This window comes from Sitophilus oryzae, unplaced genomic scaffold (assembly GCF_002938485.1).
Source record: "Sitophilus oryzae breed Bouriz unplaced genomic scaffold, Soryzae_2.0 scaffold_1244_pilon_pilon, whole genome shotgun sequence".
Lineage (NCBI taxonomy): Eukaryota > Metazoa > Arthropoda > Insecta > Coleoptera > Curculionidae > Sitophilus > Sitophilus oryzae.
The window spans coordinates 64106-77975 of record NW_022145887.1 but is presented as its reverse complement, the minus strand read 5'-3'; the positions used below and the strand labels follow the sequence as shown (position 1 = coordinate 77975).

The window sequence follows — 13870 nt, the reverse complement described above, 5'->3', positions numbered from 1 at the left end:
GTAATTTCAAGACTTTATGCACGATATCGAGAAGAGGAAGATGTGAGGGAAAGGCACCGGGGTCGCGCTCGTATTACAACCCCTGTACAGGACCGTTTTTTGCAACTTAATGCTCGAAGGCGCCCTACTGTGACTGCACCAGAACTGCAAATCATGCTCCAACAAGTACTTAATGCTGAAGTTTCGGCCGATAGTGTGCGTCGTCGCTTGCATGAAAAGAACCTACGTAGTCGTCGACCTTTGAGAGTTCAACCATTATCATGGGGCAATCGAGGACTCCGACTTTTGTGGGCACAGGAACATTCTTTGTGGCAAAATGAAAATTGGGCAAGAGTGATTTTCAGTGATGAATCCCGGTTTGGAATTTATCCTGATTCTAGAAGAGTTCGCGTGTGGAGAGAGCATAACAATGCAAACCGCCTCCGCAATGTCCAGGAAGTGCACTCTTTTCAAGGGGGGGCAGTTATGGTCTGAGGAGGAATCAGTATCGGAGGAAGGACCGACCTCATTTTGCTGGAGAATTTTTTGACTGGTCGATCATAAGTGGATCAGATACTGGCACCAGTTGTTGTTCCATATGCAGCAGGGATTGGTCCCAACTTTGTTTATGGATGATAATGCCAGACCCCATACTTCCAGGATTGCAACGGGATTTTTGGAGAACAGCAATATTGATGTGTTACCATAGCCAGCACAGTTCCCCAACCTAAACCCCATCGATCACATGTGGGACATTCTTGGCAGAAGGCTTCTTCGTATGGAAAGACCAAGAGAAAACATAAGAATTCTTTTTTAACGCTTCGCGAGACATGGACAACCTTATTCTGAGCATGCCCAGACGGTGCCGAGGTCATACCAATTATTGAACCATACTTGTGTTTATTTTTACAATTTAGAAATGTTGTTTAATTTTCATACATTTTTTGCCATTTTCAAAATTTTCGTTTTTTTGGGAAAATAAACTGTTGTTTGAAAGTTTTTGATTTGTTTCACTAAATTACAAGTTAATTTTGTATATCTATAATAAAAAAAAAGTTAAACAACGGTTTAAAATAAAATTATACGCATATATTTAAAATATCCCTAGACATTGCGGTTGTGGTATATAGCTTTTTTATATAAATTTTCCAAAGATAAGTATTTCCGTTTAGAATTCTGCTCATTTTTGTAAATGATCAAACTGTCAACCACCTTGACATATCATACAAACATGAAAATATATCTGCTAATAACACTGTTTAACGAATTTCATCTCTATTTATTTGTCTGTGGTCAAGCACGTTTTGTGAACTATCATCCGGTAAGTAGAACAAAGTTAAAATTAAATTGGAATTCCTTGACCCCGTTCATGATATTTATTAGTGTTTGTAGTGAGTTGGTTTATGTCCGTTTTATATATGTATTATGCGTACTATTATTGATACTAAAAGAATTTTGGAATTTTATCCTCTTTTATTTATTTTAACTTACACAGCTTTTAGCTGTTTTGATTAATATCATTCAGTACATCTTATTTTATTAAGCATGTTGACCGTACTCTTCGTACACACGAAAATCGGCACCCAAGGCCAGAAATGCCGACCCTATAGTATAGATATCTGACTATTTATCTAATCTACCTCACAACTTATCAAATAGGTAAAAGCAGAATTTCTTTACACACATTCTTGAAACAATGATTAATCTTTAGTTTTTAAAATGCGATACTTCATATATGCAAAGAAATTAATTTGTCTTTTTATAATATTCTCAAATAGCTCACATTGTCATGTATTATAAACAATGTGAACCTATTAATAAACAACAATTTATGACATATTCAAAAATTTAACTTAATTACCACTACCATTTAAGACTCTATTCCGTTGTAAAACCATATTACTACCGTACAGATCCTACTATCGTACAGATCCGTTTCTGAAAAACATTGGTAAAATACGGAGTAATTTTCAAAATGGTAGGAATGTAAAATATTGACCAATAAGTTTCCCAAATTTCAATACTCTTATTATTGAACTTATAATGTTGAAAAATAATTTGAAAATGATAAGTTAAACTTATCAGGCGGTTGAAGTTTCTTTATAACAAATATAAGAGACTGATTTATTTTTTTATATCTAGACCGGCCAGGAAAAAATAGCATTTTGCGCTGGTTAATTTGGCGACAATAGTGACAGATGTCTATCACGAACCGTGTTCCGTAATAATAAAATGTCAGGCAAAACATAGAAACGGAACAAAAGCCATAACTAAGATAAGAAATAGAATACAGCTTAAATGATACACAGCAACATTGTCTTGCCATGACCTACCTTAATATTTTAAATGTGTATTGTAGATGTTTATGTTTGTCATTATTGGTAAAAATAATACTCTACTAGTATTTATATTTTAGATCACAAGTCGACAAATTAATTTCTGAAGAAATATACTGACAGTCCAACTAAATATAACTAGACATTCAGAATATTTGAAAAACCCAAATATTAAATTAAGACAAGAACTAACCACTTAACTACTAAGTGAACTTCTAACAATAAAAAAAAATTGTTTATATGTATTACTTGATACAGGGTGAGTCTTAAATAAGTGCACATATTTTTAGGTATGGTATACTTCGATCCCAGGTTTTTTCGATTCCAAATGTCTTAAGTTTTTTTCACAAAAAAAATAAAAATTTTATATTTTTCGAAAATGTTTTTGCAAAAATTTTAAGTCTCAGTTAAAGAATATGATATCTTGATAATATGGTATCATTGGTAGTACCGCATGATCAAAAAATAACGGTGTAAAAGATGGGTGGGAATGACAATCGATGATAATTTTAGCAAAGTTTTTGAACTTTCTAGACATCATTTATTAAAAATTGACATAAAACATGTAAAAAATTAACACTAATTTTGGAAAGATTGAAAAAGGATTAAACGATTCCGGACACAAATCTATTTAAAAAAAAATCTCGAATTTTACACTATACCATTTAAAAATTATTTTTATTCAATATAAAAATAAATGAGAATCTTTTTAAGACCAATTGGCAGTAAGCAACATTAAAAAATAAATAAGAGTACGGACCAAGTTTTTTATGTTAGGAGTACTATTGCTGGACGCACTATTGCCGTACCATATATAAACGAACTTGAAGCTTACTGGAATTTCACACAACCAATGAAAAGAATATGTGGGACTAATGAGTATGACCCACCAGATGTAACGACTTAGAACATTATCTGAGAATACACACAATAGGCTGTAAATGTTCACCAAGGTTATGAAGAAAGGCTTATTATAGATGAAGAAGGGTAGAATGCTTCTAATGCTCAAAAAATCTGCATTAACTGTATCAGACAGGCAATAAATTAAAATTACCTAGAATATAAATGTTTTATGATAAATTAGTTTTTATCATAACTTTAGACTGTATGATGAGTTATAACTTAACAAAGGGGGACACAATAAATCTTTAAGGTGTCAGTGATTAACCCTCCTCCCACTCATTCTACATTCTACGCTCTACTAGTATTTATTTAAATGCATTTTGTTTTTTTCTTATCCTGTAAAATAATTTAAAAATGAATGCTCCTGATAAAAGGACACATTTTTGTTTATATGGTCTTAAACATATAAAATAGGTCTATCTTTAGACGTCATTTACTAGAAATTGACATAAAAATGTGAAAAATTAACACTAATTTCAGAAAGATTAAAAAAGGATTGAACGTTTCTAGACACAAAGATCTATTTCCAAAAAAAAATATTTTTTCTCGAATCTACGCCATTTATTAATCATTTTTACTCAATATAAAAATAAATGACAACCTTCTTAGCACCAACTGGCAGTAAGTGCCGTTAACAAATAAAGAAGAATTCGGGCAAAGTAATGAGGTCTAGGGCTCGACCTCGCCAAAGTTATCAACTATTGTCATTCCCCAGCCGTCTTTGACGCCGTTTTTTTTTCGATCCTATGGTACGCTGAAGAAATAAAAACACAGAAAGAAGTCCAATGATTCTCAAAATTTAAGCAAAATATAATTTTAATAAATTTTCGAAGTAATATAACTGGGCTATTTTGAAACTTTTGAATTTGAAAAACGGCAAAAAGAATAGACAGGGTGTCCCAGAAATAAGTGCAAGTATTATAAGGGGTGGTAGATCTCGATAAGAGAAACATTTTCTCTTTATCGTTTTTCAAATAAGTCCAAAATAACGGAGTAATTTTACTTTGAAAATTTCAAAAAAAAGAATTTTTTGCTAAAATTTTGAGAACCGCTGGATCTTCTCTCGATTTTCTTTCTTGTTAATTTAATCTACTACCTATGTTGCGATATTATCAAGATATTATGTTTTTTAACTAAAAACTAAAAAAAAAAATCCGAATTTTCAAGAAGATTTTTGCGAAAAAAACCTCATAGGCATGTTTCTGGGGTTGAACTATACTACCGGTTAAAATACTTGCACTTATTTCTGGGACACCCTGTATATTTAATTTATCGAGGTCTACCAGCCCTACAAATATATACTGTTATTTAAGACTCACCCTGTATATTTAAGTTTAATAGTAAAAAGCAACTGTAATCAACATCAAATCAGTATAACCTTTAAAAATACATCTTATTACGCACATTACTAACTCTTTAAGGCACAACTTTAATGAATCCAGGCGTCGCCGTCGGTTATCATCAAAAAATCAACAGGTATTACCATCATCATATATCTCTTCATTTACTGTATTTCCTCTTTATTCCCAAGATTCCTTCATTTTATTCTATTTCTTTCTATCCTTTTTCCTTTTACTCTTCTTCAAACTTCTTTCTGTTTGTTTAAAACTTCCGACACAGTGCCACGTGTGCTCGCACGTGTTCCCTGCCCGTTCCGCGATATCTTACCGACGCCGCCCGTTTGTTCACTAATTGGGCGTCGGGACGGAGGCGTCCGCGGCTGAGAAACGCGCGTCGGGACGCTCGCCGCCTGCTATTTCGGTTGGAGCGGAGGGCGGCGAGATGAAACAAACGAAGTCGGAACCGTATATTTATAGACGCACTGTGGAGGTGATGAACAGGGTTGTTGAGGAACGGTCTCGGTAAGGCTCTTGTATAGGCGGTTACTAAGTACAAGAGTTATGTTAAGCAGGTCGTAAATGTCAACGTAAATGGTCGTTTCTGTTCTGTTATTTTTTTTGTAAAAATTTGGTAATCTTTCTGTATTCGCTTGGTAGCCATTAAGTATTTGTTTAGTTTTATATTACCGGCATACTACTACTACTGTCATTACTCGCTGACAGAAGATGATTTCTACCAACGCAAGGCGTCTCCTTTCGTGAGCTTTTCTGTGACTGAAAAGCCCGATACGTCATGTTATCTCTCTTTCGCACTCCGGACATTCAAAAATCTCATTACTTGCCTCTTTACTTTTTGGTTGTCGCTGTTAACTGAGTTTATAATTTTTCTTCATTGCGTTCTATTCTGCGCTGCTTCTTACCACTGATTTTACACGCTTATCCTCTGTAAGTTTTCGTGGAAAATACCATTGTACCTTTTGAGTTGACCACCCGGTTTCCTCTTACCGTCTACAAACGCACCGTAAAGAAGATATTTAGGTAGGCGGTTTTTTTGCATCCTGCATGTAGCCCATCTTAAGCGGGATTTAGTAATCATGACTTCAGTGCTCTCACACCTACCTTATTCATGGACCGATACGTTTGAGACATTTGACCACCCGGTTTCCTCTTACCGTCTACAAACGCACCGTAAAGAAGATATTTAGGTAGGCGGTTTTTTTGCATCCTGCATGTAGTCCATCTTAAGCGGGATTTAGTAATCATGACTTCAGTGCTCTCACACCTACCTTATTCAAGGACCGATACGTTTGAGACATGGCCCAAGTAGCATTTGGACGTTATCTAACGTCGGGTATACGTCGCGTTCAATAAACCCGACGTCGGGTACCAACGTCGCACAGTGGTTTAGATTGCCAAAAAGTGGCGCATAGGATATTTTTAATTTTATTACAAATTCTAGACTTATTAGGTTTAATGGCGGATTTATTAACATGACAAGGATAGTCCAAGGAATAAACAAAATATATTTTAGACTAAGTTTCTTTAGTATACAAATATTAAAAAAGGGGGATTTTCTATGAATTTTATTCAAAAATTATAGCTTTTAAGAAGGTTTGAAAAATGCTTCGAACCTAGTCAAAAAAGAATACCCATTAGGTTATCTGGTCTAAATTAAAGAAAAAAACATAAATTGCAATATGCGTTAAATGGAGTCTTCAAACTCATTTTCTTCATGACATGATTCACCACCACTTTCTTCTAGTTTTTCTTCACTATCTGATTGACAATAATATTCTGTTGCCATATGAGTGCCATCTGCAGGTAAATCTTCACCTATTTTTAGTGGCGACTACTTTCTCTGGAAATTCAAACCCTAGTTGGACTGCTTTTGACGTCTCATTTTTATGTTCCTTCCTTAAATTAGAAACTGTAGCATATGCCAGAACTTCTGAGGTGCAAGAATCTCTAATTTCTAGAAATAAATTGATTTTTAATCTTTGCCATTAATTAAAAGCAATACTGCAATATTTGCAGCATTATGTAGATAAAAAAACATGTTTTTTTTCTGTAAGATATTATAATTTAATTCCTTGGCAATATATACCTTTGGTCTCTTTATTTTTTTTTGGAACAATTCTGAAAAAAAATTCTTCTTGAAGGGCCAGAGTCATGAAAAGATTGATTCTCTTCCATTTGAAGTAAATTTTTATTCAGCCAGAGACAATTGTTGGAAACAAAACTGCTCCAAGTATAATTACATTTCCTCCACTTTTCTGACCATTTTTAAACAAAATTTTCAATTTGCTTTTTTTTCGATAATATGTTAGAGGAATATTATTATCACACAAAAATGAAATAATTTCATCAATAATATCCGCTTCTGACCTATTATTAAAACCCATTTTCAAAAACCGCTCACATATTGATATGCGGCTTATTGTTCCTAAAAATAAAAGGAATAGAGTACGGGAGGAACATGTGAGTCTCTGTAGTTACACTTTTACCACTCCAGAGTTATTCAAAAAATATTAGTATAATAATTTAAGAAATTATCCATGGAACAAAAATCAGACTACTAGTCAATTTAAAATTTTAATTTATATATCATCTACCTCGGGGTCTCTTGGGGTAAGATACTTGTGGTAAATTAAACTTGGTATAATACCGTTTCAAAAATTATAAAATACAGAAGCGGAGATCTGCAGAGTTCTAAAGGTACGCAATTTCAAAGTTTAATTTTTTTCAGAAGAACGCTCTGCTATGTTTGTGGTAACCACTAGCTTCATAAAAAAATATTTAAGTTAATAAAATTCTCTTAAAAAGTACTTACCTTGATCTTCAAAATCCATTATAATTAAATTTATTTCCAAGTCTCTGAACTAAGAACCAAAATATATTAGCAACACAAAACCATTAACAGCAAATAACTGATATATTTAAACTACAAAATCTAACGAAAACAACATTCCTGTACGCTTTTTTATTACGATTAAAAAGTGGATCGTGATAAATTTGAATAAATGGACCCATCATCTGTTGAAAATAATATCATTGTTGAAGTTTTCGAAATTTTTTTCTTGATCCCTATGCGTCGATTTTTTTGAATCTGAACCAATGTGCGTCGGTCGGTTCGACCGCCTGATGACCTTTATTTGCACCTAAATGGGGAATACAGATTCGGGTCGCCTCGACGTCGGTATTTGACCTAATAGGAAATTTAATTCTACCAATTACCAACGTCATATTACGTTGGATTTCAGTCACTTAAAATTCGTCTCTAAGCACTTACGTTACGTTTGGTTTCAAATTCGCTACCAAGAATACATAAAAATTTTCCCAATGACATTTGTATACCTAATTACAAATGGATTTATAATCACTCCTCGAATATAACTATAAGTGCCTACCTAATTTCATATTATAATAATTCTGAATCATTAATCCAGACATCAGTTTTGTCAACGGAAGTCACTTTTTTAATATATCTGATTAAAATACTCCGGAAAACAACGAGCGCCTTCAAAATTATGTAGATTTATGAAATAAAAATATCTATAAAAAAGTAACTCGCAAAATATATTTTTTTTATTTTCTAGCTGGTTTAATCATAAAACTGTACTGTGGTTCCTCCTAAACTCAACCTTATCAATATTATTCTACTAGAAATCGAAATGTGAATATAAATTTTAAAAGCAAAAAACGATTTTAAAATGGCTGCCAATCGCATACTTGTTAAGAATGGCGGATTTCTGTGTCCGACTTAATATGAACTACCAATATACCAATTCCGACCGGGTCTCCAACATTAGTCGTCTCACACGACCGAAGTCATCAAACCGGACGCCCGGCAATCGTATTATGACATATAATTCCAACGTAAAATTTGCGATCAACGGTTTCGTAGGAGTAACCTCACTTTGCTTATCAGTGATTTGTGGATTTGTGCCATTATACTTTAGTTTTTGTTTTCTCCTTAAAAAAATGGACAGCCACTTTTTTAAGATTTTTTTGCACAAGCCTCGACCTCTTTCTGTAAAATGTAGATGAATGCCTTTTTAGTGTTTTATTAGGCATAATAAAAAAAAAAATAAGTTTATTTACAAAAACTTTTTATTAGGTTATGTTCATGATGTTTATGAGGCCGCAAATGCTACTTAATTGGTTGTATGTACGGACGTAAATAGAGATACGTAAATACAACAAAATATAATTGGACGTTACTTTAGAGATTATCAGTGAGACGTATCCTATTCGGACAACGGGTAGACGTCGGGCTAGTTCAAGTATATGTACGTCGTGCAAGCCAACGTGGGAACGACGTTGGAAAATTAATAAAAACGGTACGTTGTTATTTTGTACGTCGACAGATCGTTGGATTTACCGACTTACGACGTCGCTTTTAATAGGAAAGCTACGTCACCGGTCGTATCACCAGCACCCGACCTAAGTTTTCACAAAGTCTGACGTCGCTTCAGGTCAGATTTAGTTCGAAGTCAGATAGATGCTACTTGGGGTGGAACCAATTGATTCATGAGAGTTGTCTAAGGTGTCTCAGTTGAAACTTGTTTAAGGCCTTCATGTGTCGGTGGTTCGGCACCCAGGTTTTGCTTCCATATAATATGGTGGAGATTATTATTGTTCGTTACACCGCAAGTTTCGTTTTGGTGCTCATGATGCTCAAGATTTTTTGAAGAAGTCATGATTGTAGAAAACCTTGTCTTTTAATTTTCAGAATACACTTGAGACGCTGCTAATCCTGTGCTGAATTTCAGAGTCGATATTGACCCTTTCCGATATTAAGCTGTCAATGTAATTGAATTTGAATTTATATTACTGAACCAAACCAAACCAAACTAAACTAAAAAAATTAATTTAGGTAGCTTAATTTAGGTATTCAAATTTAAAATTTGTTTACAGTATTTCAAAAATATAAAAAAACTATACATTTTTGACATCGAGTTTTTTAATTTACGTTTCTGTTACTTTTATTAAAAATATAAAAATATAGAACGTTCGATTCGAACGTTCGATATAGAACGATAAAAACTCATATCAGTTAGCAAAAGTAGCTCCTTAAAATTAATGTCATATCATCAATATGAAAAGTCGTATACTAAATTAGGTCCCTCTCTCTCTCTCAATTTTAAAAAAATAACTAGAAAAATTATTTATAATATTAAATTAATATAAAATATAAGATCAGCAATACTCGTAATAGAAAGCGTTGCTGCTTAAATAAATTGCCAGTTTCCCTAATAGTTCCATTTAAATTTGGCCACTTGCTTGTAACAATATTTCTTCTTAATATTCTTCCTGTCTTAGAGCTTGCCAAAACTAAATTTTCAGTTTATATTTGAAATTTAATACTAGTCTTGCATATGAATTTCTACCTGCAATATTAATTCGTACCTAACAAAAATTTTAAGGTCCAGTACTTTACTTCCTGATTAATTTGTTGTACTTATTTGGTCTTATTTTCTACCCTCATTCTACCTTTGGTTTGATAACCGGCTATTCATATAAGTGATGACGGATATAACAGAAAAAGTTATCGAATCTAGGTAAATAATATGCAGATGTTTGAAGTGTTGCGTAGATCGACTCCTTTTTGTGAGCAGTGATTAGATCAGCCAGGAAAATTGCAGAATTTGATGAATTTGAAGATAAAAATTCATCTCCAGAATCACTCATTTTATAAACGTAACACTTCGGTTAGCTGGTTTTACGTAGCTAGTATCATAGCTCCTTACTAGTCAATTAAAATAAGTTAACCTAAGTGTGAGTGGTTCCGGAGGAAAAAAATATTTTCAAATCCTGCAATATGGTGTATTAAAACATCATCCGTAAAAAAAGTATATTCTATACAAATCTCATCAACACTATTTGGAGTAAATTTGGAGAATTTCATAGTTTAAATAATTATTTAAATCCTACGTGTATGAAACCGGAAATTTTTGATATAACTTATACAAGATATCTGGAGCATTTGAAAAAATCTAGTGCTGTAAAAATTTCTTTAACTAAAAAATGATCCTCTATCGCAACAAGGCTTAATACAATTGTTAATCTGGCAACAGCATGTCTTTTGCTAGCTCCACTCCTTCATACAGAAAAGCTACATATTTACTTACGTACAAGAAGTATTGGTGTGGATGCGTTAAGAAAGTAAAAAAGACCATTACCCGTATAACTTTTACATAACTTTTGAGTAAATTCTTGACATTTGAGCGAGGTTTAAAAATGTTTTCACCTGTCCCGTTTATTTTAACACTCGCGTCTTCTATTTTTAATTTTGAAAGTTGGCAACCCTATTTAGCTATACAGGGTGGTCCGCATTATATTCGGAAAATTTCAGAAGCATATTCTGCAGATAAAATAAGTAAAAAAGTTCGTATAAATGTATGTACTGAAATGCTTCGTTTCGGAGATCCCGGGGGTAGAAATTTTATTTTGTTTCAGATTTTTTTTTCTGAACTACTATCAATATTTGGATGAAAATTGGTATCGGTGTGTTTTCTGACATGATACATTTGATTTCGATGGTCAATATGGCTCCGACTTGCAGGAAGCACCACCTACATATTTTTAACTGATTTGAAGAGTAAAAACTTTATTCGTCCGTTCCTGTATAAAACCACTGAGTGAAAAAATATACATTTCTCTGATATTTTACATAAAAAATGTCACTTGGTAAAAATCGCCACGAGCAACCATTTTTAAGATATTTAGGATGGAAATAGGCAATATATGCCATTACTGACCAAAAATAAACATGTTGACTAGATAGTTATTTGTCTGACATGATACATTTGGAAACTTTTTTTTTAAGTTAATCATGATTTTCTCTAGAAAGAAATACGATAAAACAGTTTCTGTTGAATCTTCGACACAAAAACATTTAAAATTTATTATTTCAGTCAACTATCCAGTAAGCATATATAATTTTTGTCAATGACATATATTGACTATTACAGTTGAGGATTGGAACCTTTGGTGTTACACAGCAAAATACACAACCAAACCAAAACACTAAATCATCACAATACACCAAAACACTTTTACTATTACACTGGACGTGCGTTTCGCTAACTATGTTAGCATCATTAGCAGATGATTATAAACTCATCAGTTTATAATCATCTGCTGAAAAAGGTCTCTTGGAAAAAATCGCTACGAATGATGGTTCCCGATATATTTGGAATCGAAATAGTCAATACATCAAAATAAAACACTAAATCTCCACAATACACCAAAACACTTTTACTTTTACACTGGACGCGCGTTTCGCTAACCATGTTAGCGTCATCGATTTGAACAGCTTTTAGTTTAAAACAACAGACCTGTTAATTTTTTGTTCAAACCTGTTTATTTCTGTTTTAAAGCGGTTCACCACGGCTCAAACCTGTATTTGACTACTTAAAAGTGTTTTGGTGTATTGTGGTGATTTAGTGTTTTATTTTGATGTACCGACTATTTCGATTTTTCGAGAGACCTTTTTTTTTCGTGGAAAATGAGAGAAATGTACTTTTTTCCCTTGATAATGTAGTATAGGTGCTCACGAATATTTATTACCCTTAAAACAGTTAAAGATATGTAGGTGGCGCCCCTACAAGTAGGAATCATAGTGACATCGAAATAGAAATTCTCATGTTAAAGAACATCCTGGTACAAATTATACATCTACTATATTGTAAAATATCTAGCATAGTTCAGAAATGGAAATATAATACATGCCATTATTGACAAAAAATTAACATGTTGACTAGATAGTTATTTGAATGAAATGATAAATTTGGGACCTTTTTATTTTTTTAAGCAAATCATATTTTTTTCTGCAAAAATATGGTAACACAGTTTCTGTTGTATCTTCACAAAACCACATTTAAAATTTATTTATTTCAGACTAATAACTATCCAGTCAACATGTATAATTTCTGTTTCTCAATAATGTCATGGATTCGATTCCAAATATCTTGAGAATCATTGTAGCGATTTTTACCTTTAAGAGACCTTTTTTTACGTAAAAAATGAATATCAGTCAAAGATCATGTAGGTGGCGTTGTTACGTATATTTATCTGTAGAATATACTGCCGAGGTTTCCTGAATCCAATTCGAGCCACCCTGTGGATAAATAAACAAAATTAATAAATAATATAATCAAATTCTTCTTAAAACAAGTCTTGAGTGTACTCTATTAGTCAGAAGTGCAAGAAATAGAACTATTTCTCTTGTATTATATTAAAAACCATTAATAAAACAGCCAGGGTAAAATTTAACGTATTACTGTTTGTTAAATAAACCTTGTGAGATAAAAAAGCAATTTAATATTATATGTTTACAGTTTTGTTTTGGAAACATCCGTTCTCTTTCGAAAGATTCTATATTTAACCTATTTCTCTCAAAGTGCAAGTCGTTAAGCTTGTACAGTTTAAATAGATTACGTTTAATTATTCGAAATATATGGGCGATGTTAGTAATATTTTATGGTAAAATGGCACATTAAAAACAATTTTCGGGAAAAAACGATTTTTGCAGGAACAATTTATCTTAAAATTTACGCGCTTTAGTTTAATACAATTCATGGTATTTTCTAATTTCGAACACATCATGAATCTATTTGTAGCAATTGTATAGCTATTTGTAGAATTGACATTATTTTTTACAGCCGAGTTTCGATAAGAATATTACTGCCATGACCCTACCCATGTTAAAATTCCCCAATTATACCACAGTGCGTGTCCTGAACTACACTCGATTAAATTTTTTATGCTTGGTCAGGTCTCCATATCACAAACACATAGGGCTATTATATGCATGGGTACTAAATTTTTTTGTAACGTAGATTATATTTTGTTTATATTTTTTTTAGGAAATAGTTGGTGAGTCAGTGATGCCCATTTGCGCCAGAGTTAAGTTTAAACATATTTAATTTTAAAACTACATTTTTAAAACTAAGCATCTTTAAAATACAATTGGCTTAACTGGTAAATGTGGACGGGCTTTAAATATGACAATTTGCTTTAGCTTGTTCATAATTTTTAGCAAACAAATTGTAAGTAAAATTATATGTACAATTATTTATTTGATATTTTGTAAATCAGTGCCAATATCTATTAGCATTTAATACCATAACTGGAACTGTGTTCAACAAGGAAGTTATATCAACAATTATTGTTATTATTTTGAGCTTTTAAAGATATTTGGGGTTGGAGAAAGCCTTTGCAGTATACAATTGAATCAACAATAATTCAATTTCGTCAGCTGTACATGAAAATTACCAATATGATCAATTTTAAACAGTAAATAAAATC

General features: G+C 32.5%; 1 protein-coding gene across 2 annotated transcripts in view; it reads right to left on the bottom strand.

Annotated features, from left to right (window-relative positions):
* The window catches only part of LOC115874218 (innexin shaking-B), a 171653-nt gene extending 166761 nt beyond the window's left edge, over positions 1-4892 (bottom strand). Inside the window, exon 1 of one of the 2 annotated variants that reach the window (XM_030889310.1) lies at positions 4623-4892. The gene's annotated coding sequence lies outside the window, so the exon portion shown is untranslated. The remainder of the gene's footprint in view (positions 1-4622) is intronic. The other variant, XM_030889311.1, reaches the window with a different exon arrangement.
* Between the last annotated feature and the right edge of the window lie 8978 nt (positions 4893-13870).